Source organism: Epinephelus fuscoguttatus, linkage group LG16 (assembly GCF_011397635.1).
Source record: "Epinephelus fuscoguttatus linkage group LG16, E.fuscoguttatus.final_Chr_v1".
NCBI lineage: Eukaryota > Metazoa > Chordata > Actinopteri > Perciformes > Serranidae > Epinephelus > Epinephelus fuscoguttatus.
Genome location: NC_064767.1, coordinates 41,383,814 through 41,392,882, shown reverse-complemented (window position 1 = coordinate 41,392,882; position 9,069 = coordinate 41,383,814). Strand labels below are relative to the sequence as shown.

Here is a 9,069-nt window from a genome sequence, read left to right as displayed (position 1 = left end):
TTCTACAGTCAAAAATGTGGTCAGAGGAGCGAGTTTAAAATGTGTTGCACCTAAGCTGTTTCCAGAAATTTCTCCTCTGAGTTTACATGGGAGTGAATGAGAAAAAAATCGTGCTCCTTCGCTTTGGAGCCACTCAGCAAAAATGTGTTGCGTGTGAGAGATTCCATGTCAACATATCTGCGAGCAGGACAAATTTTCCTACGTTTTGTGGTATAAATTGTGTCTGTACAGTGAAAATTGTGGCCATGGCAGCGGAGTTAAAGACAAAAGTTTTAGACGATTTTTAGAGCCCCTCCACTCTAGCTCACAGCATTCCATGCAATACACACCCATTGTAAACTGAGAATTTCTCCACTTTTGCTCATGGTACTTTGAGAGGCACAGATCAAAAACGATAAAAGATATGAAAAGATGAAAACATGAGTGAATAGATGAGACCTGTGGCAACATTTGAGAGTTGGAATGGAGTCTGTAGCACAAAGTATGGAGACGCTGTAAATGCTAGAAAAAGCCCTGAAGATTGGTCTCTTTCTCCCCTGCTGCCATTCATTTCCTATGGGACAGCTTTGAAGATCGCCAGGACGTTTTTCTGACATCTCACCTTATGGAGGCCACAAAATCCAAACGAAGCGAGTAATGAAAAAGTTACGCACAACTTTTGATTAGAAGGAGTTGATCTGTAATCTGTGCAAGTTTGAAGTCGATAGGATAAACGCTGTATGAGAAGATGATTTTTTTAGGAAAGGCAGTTTTAAGGCAAAATCTTACTTTGAAAGGGCAAATATGTCACTTCCTGTTGGATTTAGGTCAGGGGTGTCAGCGCGTGATTTTTAGGTCTTGATGAGACGAACACGCCACTTTTGGTTTCATGTTTCTACGACGTTCCTACAGGCCGTGGCCGCCATATTTGTGTGCCTAGGTGGAGCTAGAGAGCCCATTTTGGCACTTTAGGGGTTAATGTCACCATTTTATAAAATTTTTCACCGGTTCTGATGCTGTAATTTTGGTGAGTTTTGAGCATGTTTAGGGGTCAAATTCCAGTTCAAAGAGGCGTGTGCGGAAGAAAGAATAATAATTAAAGCTGCAGCAGTTGTCATGGCGATTAAATGAGTCAGCAGCACCACAGACAGCTGATGTGAGAATGCTTTCTGTAGCTGTAGGTATGTACAAGTGATGTCACATTATGCAAATTAGATGAGCGAATTTCTTCTCATCAGATTCCTCTTCCTTTATTTTGAGGAAGACACGACAAAACAACACAAAACAAAATAAATCTACTGTGTAAATGTTGGTCCAAACCGTTGGTCCCATCATGAAAATAATGTGATGATGAGAGAGATAAAGTTATACAGAAGATCTGTTTAGTAGCAGTTGAGGTGGCATGTGTGCATCTTTAAAACTGATAAAATAAACGGTGTAGGAGGAGATGTGTTTTCTTGAGACCACGTTTGAGGCGAAATCTTACTTTGAAAGGACAAATAGCTCACTTCCTGTTGGAATCAGGTCATGGTGTCAATGCGTGATTTGTAAGTCAAACACACCAGTTTTGGTTTGATCTTGATACGACATTCCTATGGGCTGTAGTGGCCATTTTAGTGTGTCTAGGTGGCGCTAGAGAGCCCATTTTGGCACTGTAGGGGTTAATAATGTGTATTTGCTGTTTCAAATGAAGTTTCTGCTGCTGTAATCTGTCCTTTAAAGATTGTGAGACAGACAGAGAGCCCTGTGTCTGTGTGTGCAGCCGTTGTCATGGCGATTAATGACTTGTCAGCACCTGTGGCACACACAGACAGCTCAGGAGAGCAGCTCACCAAAGGCTGTTTATAATGGGTTTTAACTCCTCAAACAAGTCCTTCCCATACCCAAACCGTTGGTCCAATCAAGAAAATAAAGTGATTTTGAGAGACAGCCACTTCTCGTGAACGCACGTGTCGCGTTTTATATTTCTACAGTCAAAAATGTGGTCAGGGGAGCGAGTTTAAAATGTGTTGCACCTAAGCTGTTTCCAGAAATTTCTCGTCAGACTTTACATGGGAGTGAATGAGAAAAAATCGGTGCTCCTTCGCTTTGGAGCCACTCAGCAAAAATGTGTACGTGAGAGATTCCATGTCAACATATCTGCGAGCAGGACAAATTTTCCTACGTTTTTGTGGTATAAATTGTGTCTGTACAGTGAAAATTGTGGCCATGGCAGCGAGTTAAAGACAAAAGTTTTAGACGATTTTAGAGCCCCCTCCACTCTAGCTCACAGCATTCCATGCAATACACACCCATTGTAAATTGAGAATTTCTCCACTTTTGCTCATGGTACTTTGAGAGGCACAGATCAAAAACGATAAAAGATATGAAAAAGATGAAAACATGAGTGAATAGATGAGACCTGTGGCAACATTTGAGAGTTGGAATGGAGTCTGTAGCACAAAGTATGGAGACGCTGTAAATGCTAGAAAAAGCCTGAAGATTGGTCTCTTTCTCCCCCTGCCATTCATTTCCTATGGGACAGCTGGAAGATCGCCAGGACTTTTTTTCTGACATCTCACCTTATGGAGGCCACAAAATCCAAACGAAGCGAGTAATGAAAAAGTTACGCACAACTTTTGATTAGAAGGAGTTGATCTGTAATCTGTGCAAGTTTGAAGTCGATAGGATAAACGCTGTATGAGAAGATGATTTTTTTAGGAAAGGCAGTTTTAAGGCAAAATCTTACTTTGAAAGGGCAAATATGTCACTTCCTGTTGGATTTAGGTCAGGGGTGTCAGCGCGTGATTTTTAGGTCTTGATGAGACGAACACGCCACTTTTGGTTTCATGTTTCTACGACGTTCCTACAGGCCGTGGAGGCCATTTTTGTGTGCCTAGGTGGCGCTAGAGAGCCCATTTTGGCACTTTAGGTTATTACCATTTTATAAAAGGGGTTCTGATGTGTGTTGGTGAGTTTTAGGGGTCAAAGACCAAAGATCAAAGTGAGAACTACTACCTTTTAGGGTGCTTTACTGTCTGTGAGCAGTCCTGCCTTAGACCAATGGAAAAATATTCTCATAATGAGACAGCTGAACTGTGAATTATTTAGAAATAGAAATATTGCCACAAACATGCAGTCAGCTTTGAGAACAGTTGATGTTTGAATGCTTTCTGTAGCTGTAGGTATGTACAAGTGATGTCACATTATGCAAATTAGATGAGCGAATTTCTTCCCATCAGATTCCTCTTCCTTTATTTTGAGGAAGAGACGACAAAAACAACACAAAACAAAATAAATCTACTGTGTAAATGTTGGTCCAAACTGTTGGTCCAATCATGAAAATAATGTGATGATGAGAGAGATAAAGTTATACAGAAAATCTGTTTAGTAGCAGTTGAGCTGGCATGTGTGCATCTTTAAAACTGATAAAATAAACAGTGTAGGAGGAGATGTGTTTTCTTGAAACCACGTTTGAGGCAAATCTACTTTGAAAGGTCAAATAGCTCACTTCCTGTTGGAATCAGGTCATGGGTGTCAATGCGTGATTTGTAAGTCAAACACACCAGTTTTGGTTTGATCTTGATACGACATTCCTATGGGCTGTAGTGGCCATTTTAGTGCGTCTAGGTGGCGCTAGAGAGCCCATTTTGGCACTGTATGGGTTAATAATGTGTATTTGCTGTTTCAAATGAAGTTTCTGCTGCTGTAATCTGTCCTTTAAAGATTGTGAGACAGACAGAGAGAGCTGTGTGGCTGTGTGTGTGTGTGTGTGTGTGTGCAGCCGTTGTCGTGGCGATTAATGACTTGTCAGCACCTGTGGCACACACAGACAGCTAAGGAGAGCAGCTCACCAAAGGCTGTTTATAATGGGTTTTAACTCCTCAAACAAATCCTTCCCATACCCAAACCGTTGGTCCAATCAAGAAAATAAAGTGATTTTGAGAGACAGCCTATTCTCGTGAACGCACGTGCCGCGTTTTATATTTCTCGAGTCAAAAATGTGGTCAGGGGAGCGAGTTTAAAATGTGTTGCACCTAAGCTGTTTCCAGAAATTTCTCCTCTGAGTTTACATGGGAGTGAATGAGAAAAAATCGGGCGCTCCCTTCGCTTTGGAGCCACTCAGCAAAAATGTGTACGTGTGAGAGATTCCATGTCAACATATCTGTGAGCTGTACAAATTTTCCTACGTTTTGTGGTATAAATTGTGTCTGTACAGTGAAAATTGTGGCCATGGCAGCGAATTAAAGACAAAAGTTTTAGACGATTTTTAGAGCCCTCTCCACTCTAGCTCACAGCATTCCGTGCAATACACACCCATTGTAAAGTGAGAATTTCTCCACTTTTGCTCATGGTACTTTGAGAGGCACCGATCAAAAACGATAAAAGATATGAAAAAGATGAAAACATGAGTGAATAGATGAGACCTGTGGCAACATTTGAGAGTTGGAATGGAGTCTGTAGCACAAAGTATGGAGACGCTGTAAATGCTAGAAAAAGCCCGAAGATTGGTCTCTTTCTCCCCCCTGCTGCCATTCATTTCCTATGGGACAGCTTTGGAAGATCGTCAGGACGTTTTCTGACATCTCACCTTATGGAGGCCATAAAATCCAAACGAAGCGAGTAATGAAAAAGTTACGCACAACTTATGATTAGAAGGAGTTGATCTGTAATCTGTGCAAGTTTGAAGTCGATAGGATAAACGCTGTATGAGAAGATGATTTTTTTAGGAAAGGCAGTTTTAAGGCAAAATCTTACTTTGAAAGGGCAAATACATCACTTCCTGTTGGATTAAGGTCAGGGGTGTCAGCACGTGATTTTTAGGTCTTGATGAGACAAACATGCCACTTTTGGTTTCATGTTTCTACGACGTTCCTACAGACCGTGGCGGCCATTTTTGTGTGCCTAGGTGGCGCTAGAGAGCCCATTTTGACACTTTTGGGGTTAATTTCACCATTTTATAAAATTTTTCACCGGTTCTGATGTGCGTGCCAATTTTGGTGAGTTTTTGAGCATGTTTAGGGGGTCAAATTCCAGTTCAAAGAGGCGGCGGAAAAAAGAATAAAGAATAAAGAATAATAATAATAATAATTAAAGCTGCAAGCAGCATTTATGGACTCGACTCCATTTCCGCCCCAGCCCATTTTCTCTCACTGTGAATTATTTAGAAATATCAAACATATTGCCACAAACATCAGAAAATCCTTACAGAGCTGAACGTTTTGATGTTTGAATGCTTTCTGTAGCTGTAGGTATGTACAAGTGATGTCACATTATGCAAATTAGATGAGCGAATTTCTTCCCATCAGATTCCTCTTCCTTTATTTTGAGGAAGAGACGACAAAAACAACACAAAACAAAATAAATCTACTGTGTAAATGTTGGTCCAAACTGTTGGTCCAATCATGAAAATAATGTGATGATGAGAGAGATAAAGTTATACAGAAGATCTCTTTAGTAGCAGTTGAGGTGGCATGTGTGCATCTTTAAAACTGATAAAATAAACGGTGTAGGAGGAGATGTGTTTTCTTGAGACCACGTTTGAGGCGGAATCTTACTTTGAAAGGTCAAACAGCTCACTTCCTGTTGGAATCAGGTCCTGGGTGTCAATGCGTGATTTGTAAGTCAAACACACCAGTTTTGGTTTGATCTTGATACGACATTCCTATGGGCTGCAGTGGCCATTTTAGTGTGTCTAGGTGGCGCTATAGAGCCCATTTTGGCACTGTAGGGGTTAATAATGTGTATTTGCTGTTTCAAATGAAGTTTCTGCTGCTGTAATCTGTCCTTTAAAGATTGTGAGACACACAGACAGAGAGCCCTGTGTCTGTGTGTGCAGCCGTTGTCATGGCGATTAATGACTTGAGAGCACCTGTGGCACACACAGACAGCTAAGGAGAGCAGCTCACCAAAGGCTGTTTATAATGGGTTTTAACTCCTCGAACAAATGCTTCGCATGCCCAAACCGTTGGTCCAAGCAAGAAAATAAAGTGATTTTGAGAGACAGCCACTTCTCGTGAACGCACGTGTCGCGTTTTATATTTCTCGAGTCAAAAATGTGGTCAGGGGAGCGAGTTTAAAATGTGTTGCACCTAAGCTGTTTCCAGAAATTTCTTGTCAGACTTTACATGGGAGTGAATGAGAAAATAATGGGCGCTCCCTTCGCTTTGGAGCCACTCAGCAAAAATGTGTACGTGTGAGAGATTCCATGTCAACATATCTGCGAGCAGGACAAATTTTCCTACGTTTTGTGGTATAAATTGTGTCTGTACAGTGAAAATTGTGGCCATGGCAGCGAGTTAAAGACAAAAGTTTTAGACGATTTTAGAGCCCTCTCCACTCTAGCTCACAGCATTCCATGCAATACACACCCATTGTAAACTGAGAATTTCTCCACTTTTGCTCATGGTACTTTGAGAGGCACAGATCAAAAACGGTAAAAGATATGAAAAAGATGAAAACATGAGTGAATAGATGAGACCTGTGGCAACATTTGAGAGTTGGAATGGAGTCTGTAGCACAAAGTATGGAGACGCTGTAAATGCTAGAAAAAGCCTGAAGATTGGTCTCTTTCTCCCCCCCGCTGCCATTCATTTCCTATGGGACAGCTTTGGAAGATCGTCAGGACGTTTTTCTGACATCTCACCTTATGGAGGCCACAAAATCCAAACGCAGCGAGTAATGAAAAAGTTACGCACAACTTTTGATTAGAAGGAATTGATCTGTAATCTGTGTAAGTTTGAAGTCGATAGGATAAACGCTGTATGAGAAGATGATTTTTTTAGGAAAGGCAGTTTTAAGGCAAAATCTTACTTTGAAAGGGCAAATATGTCACTTCCTGTTGTATTTAGGTCAGGGGTGTCAGCGCGTGATTTTTAGGTCTTGATGAAACGAAAACGCCACTTTTTGTTTCATGTTTCTACTAAGTTCCTACAGTCCGTGGCGTCCAATTTTGTGTGCCTAGGTGGCGCTAGAGAGCCCATTTTGGCACTTTAGGTTAATGTCACCATTTTATAAAATTTTTCACCGGTTCTGATGTGCGTGCCAATTTTGGTGAGTTTTTGAGCATGTTTAGGGGGTCAAATTCCAGTTCAAAGAGGCGGTGGAAGAAAGAATAAAGAATAAAGAATAATAATAAACACAGCAAAAACAATAGGGCGAGGACTCGGCGAGGACTGCTCTGTGAGCAGTCCTCTGCCTTAGGGCTCGGTCCCTAATTAAAGCTGCAAGCAGCGTTTGGCGGGACCTCGCACTTGCGCCCATTTCCGCCCCCAGCTTATGTCGACATATTGCCACAAACATCAGAAAATCCTTACAGAGCTGAACGTTTTGATGTTTGAATGCTTTCTGTAGCTGTAGGTATGTACAAGTGATGTCACATTATGCAAATTAAATGAGCAAATTTCTTCCCATCAGATTCCTCTTCCTTTATTTTGAGGAAGAGACGACAAAAACAACACAAAACAAAATAAATCTACTGTGTAAATGTTGGTCCAAACTGTTGGTCCAATCATGAAAATAATGTGATGATGAGAGAGATAAAGTTATACAGAAGATCTGTTTAGTAGCAGTTGAGCTGGCATGTGTGCATCTTTAAAACTGATAAAATAAAGCGGTGTAGGAGGAGATGTGTTTTCTTGAGACCACGTTTGAGGCGAAATCTTACTTTGAAAGGACAAATAGCTCACTTCCTGTTGGAATCAGGTCATGGGTGTCAATGCGTGATTTGTAAGTCAAACACACCAGTTTTGGTTTGATCTTGATACGACATTCCTATGGGCTGCAGTGGCCATTTTAGTGTCTAGGTGGCGCTAGAGAGCCCATTTTGGCACTGTAGGGGTTAATAATGTGTATTTGCTGTTTCAAATGAAGTTTCTGCTGCTGTAATCTGTCCTTTAAAGATTGTGAGACACACAGACAGAGAGCCGTGTGGCTGTGTGTGTGTGTGTGTGTGTGTGTGCAGCCGTTGTCATGGCGATTAATGACTTGTCAGCACCTGTGGCACACACAGACAGCTAAGGAGAGCAGCTCACCAAAGGCTGTTTATAATGGGTTTTAACTCCTCGAACAAATGCTTCGCATGCCCAAACCGTTGGTCCAAGCAAGAAAATAAAGTGATTTTGAGAGACAGCCACTTCTCGTGAACGCACGTGCCGCATTTTATATTTCTCGAGTCAAAAATGTGGTCAGGGGAGCGAGTTTAAAATGTGTTGCACCTAAGCTGTTTCCAGAAATTTTTCCTCTGAGTTTACATGGGAGTGAATGAGAGAAAAATCGGCGCACCCTTCGCTTTGGAGCCACTCAGCAAAAATGTGTACGTGTGAGAGATTCCATGTCAACATATCTGCGAGCAGGACAAATGTTCCTACATTTTGTGGTATAAATTGTGTCTGTACAGTGAAAATTGTGGCCATGGCAGCGAGTTAAAGACAAAAGTTTTAGACGATTTTTAGAGCCCTCTCCACTCTAGCTCACAGCATTCCGTGCAATACACACCCATTGTAAATTGAGAATTTCTCCACTTTTGCTCATGGTACTTTGAGAGGCACCGATCAAAAACGATAAAAGATATGAAAAAGATGAAAACATGAGTGAATAGATGAGACCTGTGGCAACATTTGAGAGTTGGAATGGAGTCTGTAGCACAAAGTATGGAGACGCTGTAAATGCTAGAAAAAGCCCGAAGATTGGTCTCTTTCTCCCCCCTGCTGCCATTCATCATTTCCTATGGGCCAGCTTTGGAAGATCGTCAGGGACGTTTTCTGACATCTCACCTTATGGAGGCCACAAAATCCAAACGGCGAGTAATGAAAAAGTTACGCACAACTTTTGATTAGAAGGAGTTGATCTGTAATCTGTGCAAGTTTGAAGTCGATAGGATAAACGCTGTATGAGAAGATGATTTTTTAGGAAAGGCAGTTTTAAGGCAAAATCTTACTTTGAAAGGGCAAATACGTCACTTCCTGTTGGATTTAGGTCAGGGGTGTCAGCGCGTGATTTTTAGGTCTTGATGAGACGAACACGCCACTTTTGGTTTCATGTTTCTACGACGTTCCTACAGGCCGTGGGGCCATTTTTGTGTGCCTAGGTGGCGTTAGAGAGCCCATTTTG

General features: G+C 41.5%; 1 long non-coding RNA gene across 1 annotated transcript; it reads left to right on the top strand.

Annotated features, from left to right (window-relative positions):
* Positions 1-1,317: 1,317 nt before the first annotated feature.
* Positions 1,318-8,056, top strand: LOC125904044 (uncharacterized). The gene is made up of 3 exons (XR_007451361.1): positions 1,318-1,503; positions 3,486-3,588; positions 7,764-8,056. It is a non-coding gene; the product is annotated as an uncharacterized LOC125904044 (long non-coding RNA).
* Positions 8,057-9,069: the final 1,013 nt, after the last annotated feature.